This window comes from Triticum aestivum, chromosome 6A (assembly GCF_018294505.1).
Source record: "Triticum aestivum cultivar Chinese Spring chromosome 6A, IWGSC CS RefSeq v2.1, whole genome shotgun sequence".
NCBI lineage: Eukaryota > Viridiplantae > Streptophyta > Magnoliopsida > Poales > Poaceae > Triticum > Triticum aestivum.
In genome coordinates, this window is record NC_057809.1 from 19,867,848 (window position 1) to 19,879,564 (window position 11,717).

The following is an 11,717-nucleotide window of genomic DNA, read 5'->3' on the forward strand; positions in this document are numbered from 1 at the left end:
AGCTAGTCTCATCTGAGTGTGCCCTGAGAACGAGATATGTGCAGCTCCTATCGGGATTTGTCGGCACATTCAGGCGGTGTTGCTGGTCTTGTTTTAACCTGTCGAAATGTCTTGTTGTACCGGGATACCGAGTCTGATCGGAATGTCTCGGGTGGAGGTCTATTCCTTCATTGACCGTGAGAGCTTGTCATGGGCTAAGTTGGGACTCCCCTGCAGGGATTGAACTTTCGAAAGCCGTGCCCGCGGTTATGGGCAGATGGGAATTTGTTAATGTCCGGTTGTAGATAACTTGAACCTTAATTTAATTAAAATGAATCAACCGTGTGTGTTACCGTGATGGCCTCTTCTCGGCGGAGTCCGAGAAGTGGACACGGTGTTGGAGTAATGCTTGCGCAGGTTGTTCTCTAGCTTCTTGCTCGCGCTTTGCCTCCTCTTCTCGCTCTCTTTTGCGAATAATTTAGCCACCATATATGCTAGTCGCTTGTTGTAGCTCCACATATATTTTACCTTACCCTTCCTATAAGCTTAAATAGTCTTGATCGCGAGGGTGCGAGATTGCTGAGTCCCTGTGGCTCACAGATTACTATTACACCAGATGCAGGGCCAGATGATACAGCTCCAGATGGTGCGCTTGAGCTCAAGTGGGAGTACGACGAGGATTCTCAGCGTTATTATGTTTCTTTTCCAGATGATCAGTAGTGGTGCCCAGTTGGGGTGATCGGGACCATGTCGCTTGTTGGGTTATCTTTTATTTTGGCGCCGTAGTCGGGCCATGAGTGTTTGAATGATGTATGTTATTTATGTACTTGATTGATGTGGCGAGTGTAAGCCAACTATGTTATCCCTTTTCATTATCTATATTACATGGGATGTTTGTGATGATTACCTGACTTATGACATATGCCTTCAATGCGATTATGCCTCTAAGTCGTGCCTTGACACGTGGGAGATATAGTCGCATCGAGGGTGTTACAAGTTGGTATCAGAGCCTTCCCCGACCTTAGGAGCCCCCACTGATTGATCGTTTTTAGCGGCCGAGTTGTGTCTAGAAAAATGTTTTGAGTCATTTAAGAATTATATATCGGAGAGTTTAGGAATTCTTTTTACTTCCCAGTCTCCTCATCGCTCTGGTAAGGCATCCTGACGTAGAGTTTTGACTCTTCTCTTCTCAAATTTCACTAAAAAAAATTTAGTATCACGCGGGTATCTTGGAATCCTTCCGATGGTGTTATGATGAGAACATTGTCTTGGTGCCTCCTGTCAGGGGTTTAGTGGAAGTGTCCCGGGGAGTTGAGCTCTGAGGTGTTGTCATCATAATTTTATCATTGCAGTTCTGGAATACCTGAGTTTAGTACGCCGACATCGAAAATCTCTTTTATGCAGTTCGTTGGTGAGATAACCTCGACGCCACCCAGTACTGGGGCGGGAGTTCGGGAGTATCGCCATAACTTGTATAATGGATGCTTTTTGAAGGTTGAGGTAGATGGTTTCCGAAGGTTTCTTGGTTATGTGTTGAAGGATGGATACAGCTGGATGTAGGATTTGCTAGTTTGGGTGAGATATTATGCTTCCCCTGTATCCCCAACACCTGATTGCATAACCGGAAAGTTTCGGGAGTTTCATAGGTGGGAATTCTCGTAGCTCTAGTTCTTCTTCCACGGATATTGGTTTGAGATTGGGATTTCTTACCGATTATTCGTTCTTGATCCGTACCTTGTTGATTTACTTATTCTACATAATTCTACGTGGCTTCGCAATTTATGGATATGTGACCATTTCAAGAGGAATGCATTCGTTCGTTTTGTTCGGATGTGAAGACTTTATGTTGCAATTTTCATTCTGTTGGTTTCAGCTTCATTTATCTGTCTATGTGCTAATGGTGGTCAACCTCTTCAGGATGGCTCCCGCTAAGAGCACTAGTCAGAACCAGAATCAAGATCCGCCACCAGCTCCACCTCCTCCGGAGGCATGGCAAGCTGTGATGGCCGCAACCAATGCAAACACGCAGTTGATCATGCAAATCCTCCAAGAGCGCAATCAAGGCAGTCAAGGGAATCAAGGCAATAATCAGAACCACTTTGCTACACTGAACCAGTTCCTTGCTAATGGGCCAAAGACGTTCAGCAATTGTGTTGAGGCAACCGATGCTGACGATTGGCTCGTGGATCTGTGTAAGCAGTTTGAATGCAGCAACGTCAGGCCTGAAGATTTCGTCAACTTCGCTTCCTTCCAACTCTAAGATCAAGCTGCAGAATGGTTCCAGCAGTACAAGGATTCCAGAGGTGGACGTCTGATCACTTGGGATGATTTTCGTCGAGATTTCCGAGCTCATCACATCCCTCAGAGTGTGACTAAAAGTAAGCGTGAGGAATTCCGCAACTTGAAGCAAGGCTCTTTGTCTGTCTATGACTACAACAAGTTGTTCCAGAATCTCGCCCGCTTTGCCAAGCAGGACGTACCTGATGAGAAGAGCATGATATACCAGTTCAGGGGTGGTCTCAGAGAAGAAATTCAGCTCGCTCTTGTTCTCTTTGAGCCGTTGAGGTACGATGAGTTCTACAACATGGCACTGAAGCAAGAGGCTGCTCAGTTGAGGTGTGATGCTTCCAAGAAGCGAGTCAGAGATGCTACTCCTTCTTCCTCTACTCAAGTGGCCAAGCAGTAGAAGTATTGGCTTCCTCCTCCTCCGTTCCGTCAGCCGTATCAGCAGAAGAGCAAAGGTGGCAGTGGTTCTTCCCACCCACCCAACCCTGGCTTTCAGAACAAGACTTCGTCTCAAGCTCCAAGATCGAGTGCTCCGTACCACCGCCCGCTTTCAGAGGTCACATGCAACAAGTGCCAACAGAAGGGTCACTATGCCAACAAGTGTTTCAACCAGAGGCGTCTTCCTCCTCCTCCTCCTGTCAGATCGGCAAGTACAGCTGTGGTCAATCATAACCCCAAGCACGCCAAGGTCAATTTGATGAATGCAGCTCAGGCAGAGGACTCGTCAGATGTGATCATGGGTAACCTTCCTGTTAATGATATTCCTGCAAAAGTTCTTTTTGACTCTGGTGCATCGCATTCCTTCATGTCATTCCCATTTGCATCGGAGAACAATTTTAGTACTAAGGCTTTACAAAGAGCTATGCAGGTCGTCTCTCCGGCTAAGCGTCTGTGTTCTAGTATGATGATTCCGGATATTTCTATCATGATGGCTGATTTCAAGTTTCTGGCTTCTCCAATGGTTCTTGGTAACTCGGATATTAATCTTATTCTCGGGATGGATTGGCTCTCTAAGCACAAAGCTCAGCTTGATTGTGCTGCCAGACAGATTCAATTGACTCATTCGTCCGAGGATGTAATTGTCTTTGCTGCTCGGGATAATACCATATGTATGTTTTCTCTCAACGAGAAGGGTGAACTCGATGCTATCTCACAGATTCCAGTCGTTTGCGAATATCAAGACGTCTTTCTAGAAGAGCTCCCAGGAATGCCTCCGCACCGGCCAGTTGAATTTGTTATTGATCTTGAGCCCGACACGGAACCTGTGTGCAAACGTCCTTACAAGCTCGGACCTGAAGAGTTGAAGGAGCTGAAGAAACAACTCGATATCCAAGAAAGAATGGGTCTTATCCGGCCTAGTTCTTCTCCGTGGGGTTGTGGTGTTCTTTTTGTGAAGAAGAAGGATGGAACGGACCGACTTTGTGTTGATTACCGTCCATTGAACAAGAAGACCATCAAGAACAAATACCCACTTCCCAACATCAATGAGCTGTTCGAACAACTCAAGGGTGCCCAAGTATTCTCCAAGCTTGATCTCCGTATGGGTTATCATCAAATTCGTTTCCGTGAGCAAGATATTCCCAAGACGGCCTTCAGGACAAGCTATGGGTCATATGATTACACTATCATGTCTTTTGGCCTCGTCAACGCTCCTCCGACGTTCCCTCGCATGATGAACTTCATCTTCAACCCCTACACCAATGACTTCATTTTGGTCTATCTCGACGACATTCTGGTTTTCTCCAAGAACAAGGAAGATCATGCCAAGCACTTGCGTTTGGTTCTTGACAAGCTAAGGGAACACCAGTTCTACGCCAAGTTCTCCAAGTGTGAATTTTGGCTCGATGAGGTTCTTTATCTTGGTCATATCATCTCTGCTAAGGGCATTGCCGTGAATCCTGAGAAGGTGTCTGCAATTGTGAATTGGGAACCTCCTCAGAACGTGAAGCAACTCCGTAGCTTCCTCGGTCTTGCAAGCTATTGCCGAAGATTCGTTGAAAACTTTTCTAAGATCGCGAAGCCTCTCCCAAATCTTCTCCAGAAGCACGTCAAGTACGTTTGGTCTCCGGAGTGTGATATTGCTTTCAGTACTTTGAAAGAGAAATTGATCACTGCTCCAGTTCTGACTCCGCCTGATGAATCCAAGCCGTACGAGGTCTTTTGTGATGCCTCTCTCCAAGGTCTCGGTGCAGTATTGATGCAAGAGAAGAAAGTTGTTGCTTATACCTCTCGCCAGTTGAAGCCTAATGAGAAGAACTACCCCACTCATGATCTCGAGTTGGCGGCAGTTGAGCATGCTCTTTTGACTTGGAGACATCTTCTATTGGGAAGAAAAGTGGACATTTTCACTGATCACAAGAGTCTCAAGTACATCTTCACTCAGCCTAATCTCAACCTCAGGCAAACTCGATGGGTCGAAATGATTCAAGAGTATAATCCGAGTATCGAGTATACTCCAGGCAAGGCCAATGTGATTGCTAACGCTTTGAGCAGAAAAGACTTTTGCAACAGTCTGATTCTCAAGCCTTATCAACCCGAGCTTTGTGAAGCTTTCCCCAAACTTAATCTGCAAGTTGTTCCTCAAGGTTTCCTCGCCAACCTTCAAGTCTCTCCTACCTTGGAAGACCATATTCGCCAAGCCCAGCTTCTTGATGCTATGGTGAAAAAGGTGAAGATTGGGATTGCCAAGAGTCAGTCCAAGTAGAAGTGCTACCGCCTTGATGACAAGGACACTCTCTTCTTCGAGGATCGAATTGTTGTACCCAAAGGTGAACTTCGTAAAGTGATCATGAATGAGGCCCACAATTCTCTCCTCTCCATCCACCCTCGGAGCACGAAGATGTATCAGGATCTTAAGCAAGCTTATTGGTGGACTCGAATGAAGCGCGAGATTGCTCAATTCGTGAATGAATGTGATGTCTGCAGAAGAGTGAAGGCAGAACACCAAAGGCCAGCTGGTCTCCTCCAACCTCTTGCCATTCTAGAATGGAAGTTTGACCACATTGAAATGGACTTCGTGACTGGGTTTCCAAAGTCCAAGCGTGGCAATGATGCTATATTCGTTGTCATTGACAAACTCAACAAAGTGGCTCATTTTCTGCCTATCAAAGAGTCGATCACTGCAGCTCAATGGGCGGAACTCTACACTTCTCGAATTGTCACTCTGCACAGTATTCCTCAAGTGATCTCTTCAGACCGTGGCAGCATCTTTACCTCCAAGTTTTGGGATTCTTTTCAGAAGGCCATGGGCACCAACATCCGCTTCAGCACTGTTTTCCATCCTCAAACAAGCGGTCAAGTCGAGCGTGTCAACCAGATTCTTGAAGATATGCTCAGGGCTTGTGTGATCTCCTTCGGCATGAAGTGGGAGGATTGTCTTCCTTTTGCTGAATTCTCCTATAACAACAGCTTTCAAGCAAGTTCGGGCAAGGCCCCATTTGAAATTCTGTATGGCAGGAAGTGCCGTACCCCTCTCAACTGGTCTGAAACCGGTGAACGTCAGCTGCTGGGTAATGACTTAATCACAGAGGTAGAAGAAATGTGCAAAGTCATTCGTGATAACCTCAAAGCAGCCCAATCCCGCCAGAAGAGCTACTATGATAGTAAGCACCGTGATTTGGCTTTCGAGATCGGAGATCATGTTTACCTCCACGTCTCTCCTATGAAAGGGACTCGTCGCTTCGATATCAAAGGGAAGCTTGCCCATAGATACATGGGACCTTTCAAGATTGTCAGCAAGAGAGGCGACCTCGCCTATCAACTCGAGCTTCCGTCAAACTTTGCAAATGTTCATGATGTGTTCCATGTCTCTCAGCTCCGAAAGTGCTTCAAGACACCTGACCGCATCGTCAACTTCGAGGACATTGAGCTCCAAGAAGATCTCTCCTGTCGTGAGCACCCCGTTGCTATCCTTGAAGAGACTGAACGCAAGACTGGCAACAAGTCAATCAAGCTCCTCAAAGTCCAGTGGTCACACCATTCCGACCATGAAGCTACCTGGGAACGCGAGGATCACCTCCGTTCTGAGTACCCGGCGTTCTTTCAGTCCTAGATCTCGGGACGAGATCTTTTCGTAGTGGTGGAGTGTTGTAACACCCCGGATATGATTTACCCAATTTGTACTCCAACTCTTGCCGTTTCCGGCTTTAAGTTAATTTATTTTCTCGGGTTCGGGTCTTTGTCTCCGTGTGTTGTTATCGTTGTCATGCATCTCATATCATGTCATCATGTGCATTATATTTGCATACGTGTTCATATCACGCATCCGAGCATTTTCCCCGTTGTCCGTTTTGCATTCCGGTGCTTCGTTCTCCTCCGGTGGTCATTTCAAGCTTTCTTTCGTGTGTGGGGATTAAACATTTTCGGATTGGACCGAGACTAGCCATGCGGCCTTGGTTTACTACCGGTAGACCGCCTGTCAAGTTTCGTATCATTTGGACTTCGTTTGATACTCCAACGGTTAACCGAGGGACCAAAAAGGCCTCGTGTGTGTTGCAGCCCAACACCCCTCCATTTTGGCCCAAAACCCACCAAACTCTGCTCCATCATCTAGAGCGTTCGATCATGATCGCGTGTCCGAAAACCGCACCTCATTTGGACTCTCCTAGCTCCCTCTATGCCTATAAATAGACCCCCCATTCCAAATCTCGGATCCCCTCTCCCCGAAACCCTAATTCCCAGATCCGCACCGGCCGGACACGTCCGCCGCCGTCCCCCTCGTCCACTCCGCGCCCGCCACGTGTCCTCCCCGCCGGCGCCACCGCGCGCGGCCCGCCCGGCCCGCGTAGGGCCCCGCGGCCCATCCAGATCTGCCGCCGCCTGCCTCCTTCGTCCCCAACGCTGCTCCGCCGCCACCGGCTCGTCGTTGGCCAGCAGGAGCTCACCGGAAGCCGCAAGCTCCTCTCACCGCGTCTCCTCACCTCCCCACGGTGGCCGGAGCCTTCCCCGCCGCCGGATCCGGTCGGGAGAGGCCGGATCCACCTCTCCCTCGCCTCCTCGTCGCTTCTTCGAGCTCGCCGGAGCTGCTGTGAGCTCGCTGGAGTTGCCTCGGTTCGCGTGCCGAGGAGCCCTAGATCTAGCGGTTGACCTTTTCCCCTCTCATCCTGATTTTTTTGCATTCTTGCACATGCTATATCTCCGCATCCGTAGCTCCGATTCATGCATATAGCATATCAAAATGTTCGTCTCAGAGAGTACATCATTTCATTCCATGGCATCGTTTTCATTTGAGTTCATCTTGATGCCCGAAATGTTGTTAGAAGAGGGCTTCGTGAGTTAATTGTCAGATCTGCTAGTTCATCTTAGACTTTTGTCATTTTTGCCATGATTATTGTGTGCATGATATGCCTATGAGTCCTTCATATGTTTTGTTAAGGGTTTTTTTATCTTTCCAGAGGTGCAACCCATGTATTTTTGTCATGTGTGTGGTGCTTAGTGCAAGCTTTCAAAGTGAGGCACTTGGTAAATCTGTTTTCAGGGACTTTGTAGTTTCACTAAGTCCTGGGATAGTTTAGTTCATGATGTCATACGTTCATGTTGTTTCCTAGTGATCCGTGCCTCTTTTGAGGATGATCAGTAAAGGAGTTTTGTTAATATTGTAGTGCTCTATCCATCCATGTCTTTGTTTGCATATATGGAGCAACCTAGCTTGAGTCAATCGAGCTCTACTTTTGCTTCGTTGTAAATCTGGGCAGATCGTCAACAAAAGTCTAGCACTGAGCTATGCCATTGTTCTTGCCATGTCTAGCTTGTATTTTGTGTCTTCTTAATGGATGTATGCTTGTATTGCCATGACTTGCTCTGTAGTGAGCGCATCGAGCTCGTAAACATGCCTTCGTGAGTTAAGTTTCAGCATGTCCCAGTTTTCGCTAAGTCTAAAAACTGATTATGTTTTTGCTATGTTCGTGTGTTTGTTAGTATATTTTGTGATCCCTTTTGGCTCAAGGTCACTAAGGGACTTTTGTTAAGCTTGTTGAGTAGCTCCATGCCATGTCTTTCTTTGTCATGTTCAGGTCCTGTAGCATGTTATTTTGTTGCTCCGAGGAGGGCTTCATGATCTGAAATTCCAGACAAGTGTTAATTTCACTAAGTCTGAGATCTGTTTACCGTTTGCGTTTTTGCCATGCTTGTTTGAACCACTTAATGGATGAATTGGCCGTAGCTCAGTGCTAGAATTTTGTTAAGCATCTTGAATGCTTCCCTGCCATGTATTTTGATGCCATGTTTGAGTGCTGTAGCATGTTCATCTCATTGCATTTAGATGCCTACTTGCTGTAAATCGCAGACCGGTGCCATAATTGAATCGCTTGCCATTTCCAAACCGTAACTCCGATTCCGGCGTTCTTTATATCGTTTTCAAGCGATTTCATCTCATCTTTCCAGTGGCACACTTGGTTTTCCAAGTTGAGGCCAGGTTCATGCATTTCCTGTCAAATCTTGCATATGCATCCCGCATAGCATATCTTCTTTGCATCGTGTTGTTTGAGTTTGCACGTGGTTGATTGTATCCTTGTTGCTTGTTTGTCTTGTTTGGGTAGAGCCGGGAGACGAGTTCGATAACGAGGAGCCCGTTGAGTTTGCTTTTGAGGATCCAGTCAACTCTGACAACTTTGCAGGCAAGATGATCATACCCTCGAAATCACTACTATCTTTGCTATGCTAGTTTGCTCGCTCTTTTGCTATGCCAATGCTACGATGCCTACCATTTGCTTGTCAGCCTCCCAAATTGCCATATTCAGCCTCTAACCCACCATGTCCCAGCAAACCGTTGTTTGGCTATGTTACCGCTTTGCTCAGCCCCTCTTATAGCGTTGTTAGTTGCAGGTGAAGATTGGAGACCGTTCCTTGTTGGAACATTTATTTACTTGTTGGGATATCATTATATTGCCATGTTATCTTAATGCATCTATATATTTGGTAATGGGTCGAAGGCTCGGCCCCTCGCCTAGTGTTTTGTTCCACTCTTGCCGCCCTAGTTTCCGTCATATCGGTGTTATGTTCCCGGATTTTGCGTTCCTTACGCGGTTGGGTGATAATGGGAACCCCTTGATAGTTCGCCTTGATTAAAGCTTTTCCAGCAATGCCCAACATTGGTCTTACCATTTGCCACCTAGCCTCTTTTCCCTTGGGTTTCCGGAGCCCGAGGGTCATCTTGTTTTAAACCCCCCCCCCCGGGTCAGTGCTCCTCTGAGTGTTGGTCCGACTGAGCTGCCTGCGGGGCCACCTCGGGGAAACTTGAGGGTTGGTTTTACTCATAGCTAGTCTCATCTGAGTGTGCCCTGAGAACGAGATATGTGCAGCTCCTATCGGGATTTGTCGGCACATTCGGGCGGTGTTGCTGGTCTTGTTTTAACCTGTCGAAATGTCTTGTTGTACCGGGATACCGAGTCTGATCGGAATGTCTCGGGTGGAGGTCTATTCCTTCGTTGACCGTGAGTGCTTGTCATGGGCTAAGTTGGGACTCTCGTACAGGGATTGAACTTTCGAAAGCCGTGCCCGCGGTTATGGGCAGATGGGAATTTGTTAATGTCCGGTTGTAGATAACTTGAACCGTAATTTAATTAAAATGAATCAACCGTGTGTGTTACCGTGATGGCCTCTTCTCGGCGGAGTCCGGGAAGTGGACACGGTGTTGGAGTAATGCTTGTGCAGGTTGTTCTCTAGCTTCTCGCTCGCGATTTGCCTCCTCTTCTCACTCTCTTTTGCGAATAAGTTAGCCACCATATATGCTAGTCGCTTGCTGCAGCTCCACATATATTTTACCTTACCCTTCCTATAAGCTTAAATAGTCTTGATCGCGAGGGTGCGAGATTGCTGAGTCCCTGTGGCTCACAAATTACTATTACACCAGATGCAGGGCCGGATGATACAGCTCCAGATGGCGCACTTGAGCTCAAGTGGGAGTACGACGAGGATTCTCAGCGTTACTATGTTTCTTTTCCTGATGATCAGTAGTGGTGCCCAGTTGGGGTGATCGGGACCATGTCGCTTGTTGGGTTATCTTTTATTTTGGCGCCGTAGTCGGGCCATGAGTGTTTGGATGATGTATGTTATTTATGTACTTGATTGACGTGGCGAGTGTAAGCCAACTATGTTATCCCTTTTTATTATCTATATTACATGGGATGTTTGTGATGATTACCTGACTTGCGACATATGCCTTCAATGCGATTATGCCTCTAAGTCGTGCCTCGACACGTGGGAGATATAGTCGCATCGAGGGTGTTACAATGGGCCAGGATGCAGGCCCGTGGTGCATATTATCTCTGCTGCTAGTAGGCCCCACGGGGCAGAGGGGACAAGAGTTAGGCAATGTACTGCCTGCAATTGATAGGAGCTTGAGAGGGGAGTCGCAGCTAGGTATATAAACCGGTGCAGCGCTCCCTCGCTTGGCGAGGTGGGACTAAACTCCCACCACCCAACGTCTGTGCGTTGCGATGTGCCCTGGGCGGCTCCGCCTTGGGCCCAATTCGGGCGGGCTGGCCCAGGGCAGCCTTACTCCGCTCGCTGATACGTTTTAAATTTTCTTTGTTTCTTTTCTTGTTTATATTTGTAATATTTAAAATCAAGTCTCTTTTTTTCTATATTATTTCTAACAGTGTTTACTAAAATTTAAAAAATATGCCAAATTCTGTTGTGTTTTATTTCATTTGTTCGTTCTCTTTTGTATATTGATAATATTTACGAAATATAAACTAAAATGGTGTGTTTTATTTTAATTGTTAATTCTAATATTTCTTATCTTTATTATTTTTGAAATATTTTTAATTTGTAAGATAAAATGTTCTGTTTTATTTCACTTCTTCATTCTTATATTTGTTCTCTTCTTTATATTCGAAATATTTCGAAAATGTAATTGCTAATATGTTAAGTTCTATTGCACTTCTTCATTATTTGAATTCTTCATTCCAAATTATAAATTTTATTTTCTGTTTGAAACTTCAAATATTATTAAATCAAATGTAGTTGGGACAGTCGCATGCATACCTCCACATGCACCGTGTACTAGGAGCAGATTTATCTTCTCGGTCTCACCAATTCAGACCAAACTGTATGCAAACCCTAGGATGACCATGGCAAGCATGCATGACGAGTATCGTTCATTTCCAAAACTGGATGCATCTTCTAGGGTTTTTCCGTTGACAAAACCCTACAACACTGCCCCCACGTGACACAACGTGTGTTTTGTGTCCGAACTCGTGCACACCTTGCCTGGGGGGAGGGGGCACATTGGCCATCCTCACATGCTCCCAAAAGCTGGGGTCATCTCATGCATGCCCCCACATGCACTATCTACAAGCAGGACCATTCGGGTCTGCCGGAGATCATGTCTGAAATTGGTTTTCCATGACGGTCCCACCAAATGGTCCCAAACTTCATGCATACCATACGATGACCATGGCATGCATGCGTGACAAGTATCGTTCATTTGCGACACTCGATGCATTTTCTAG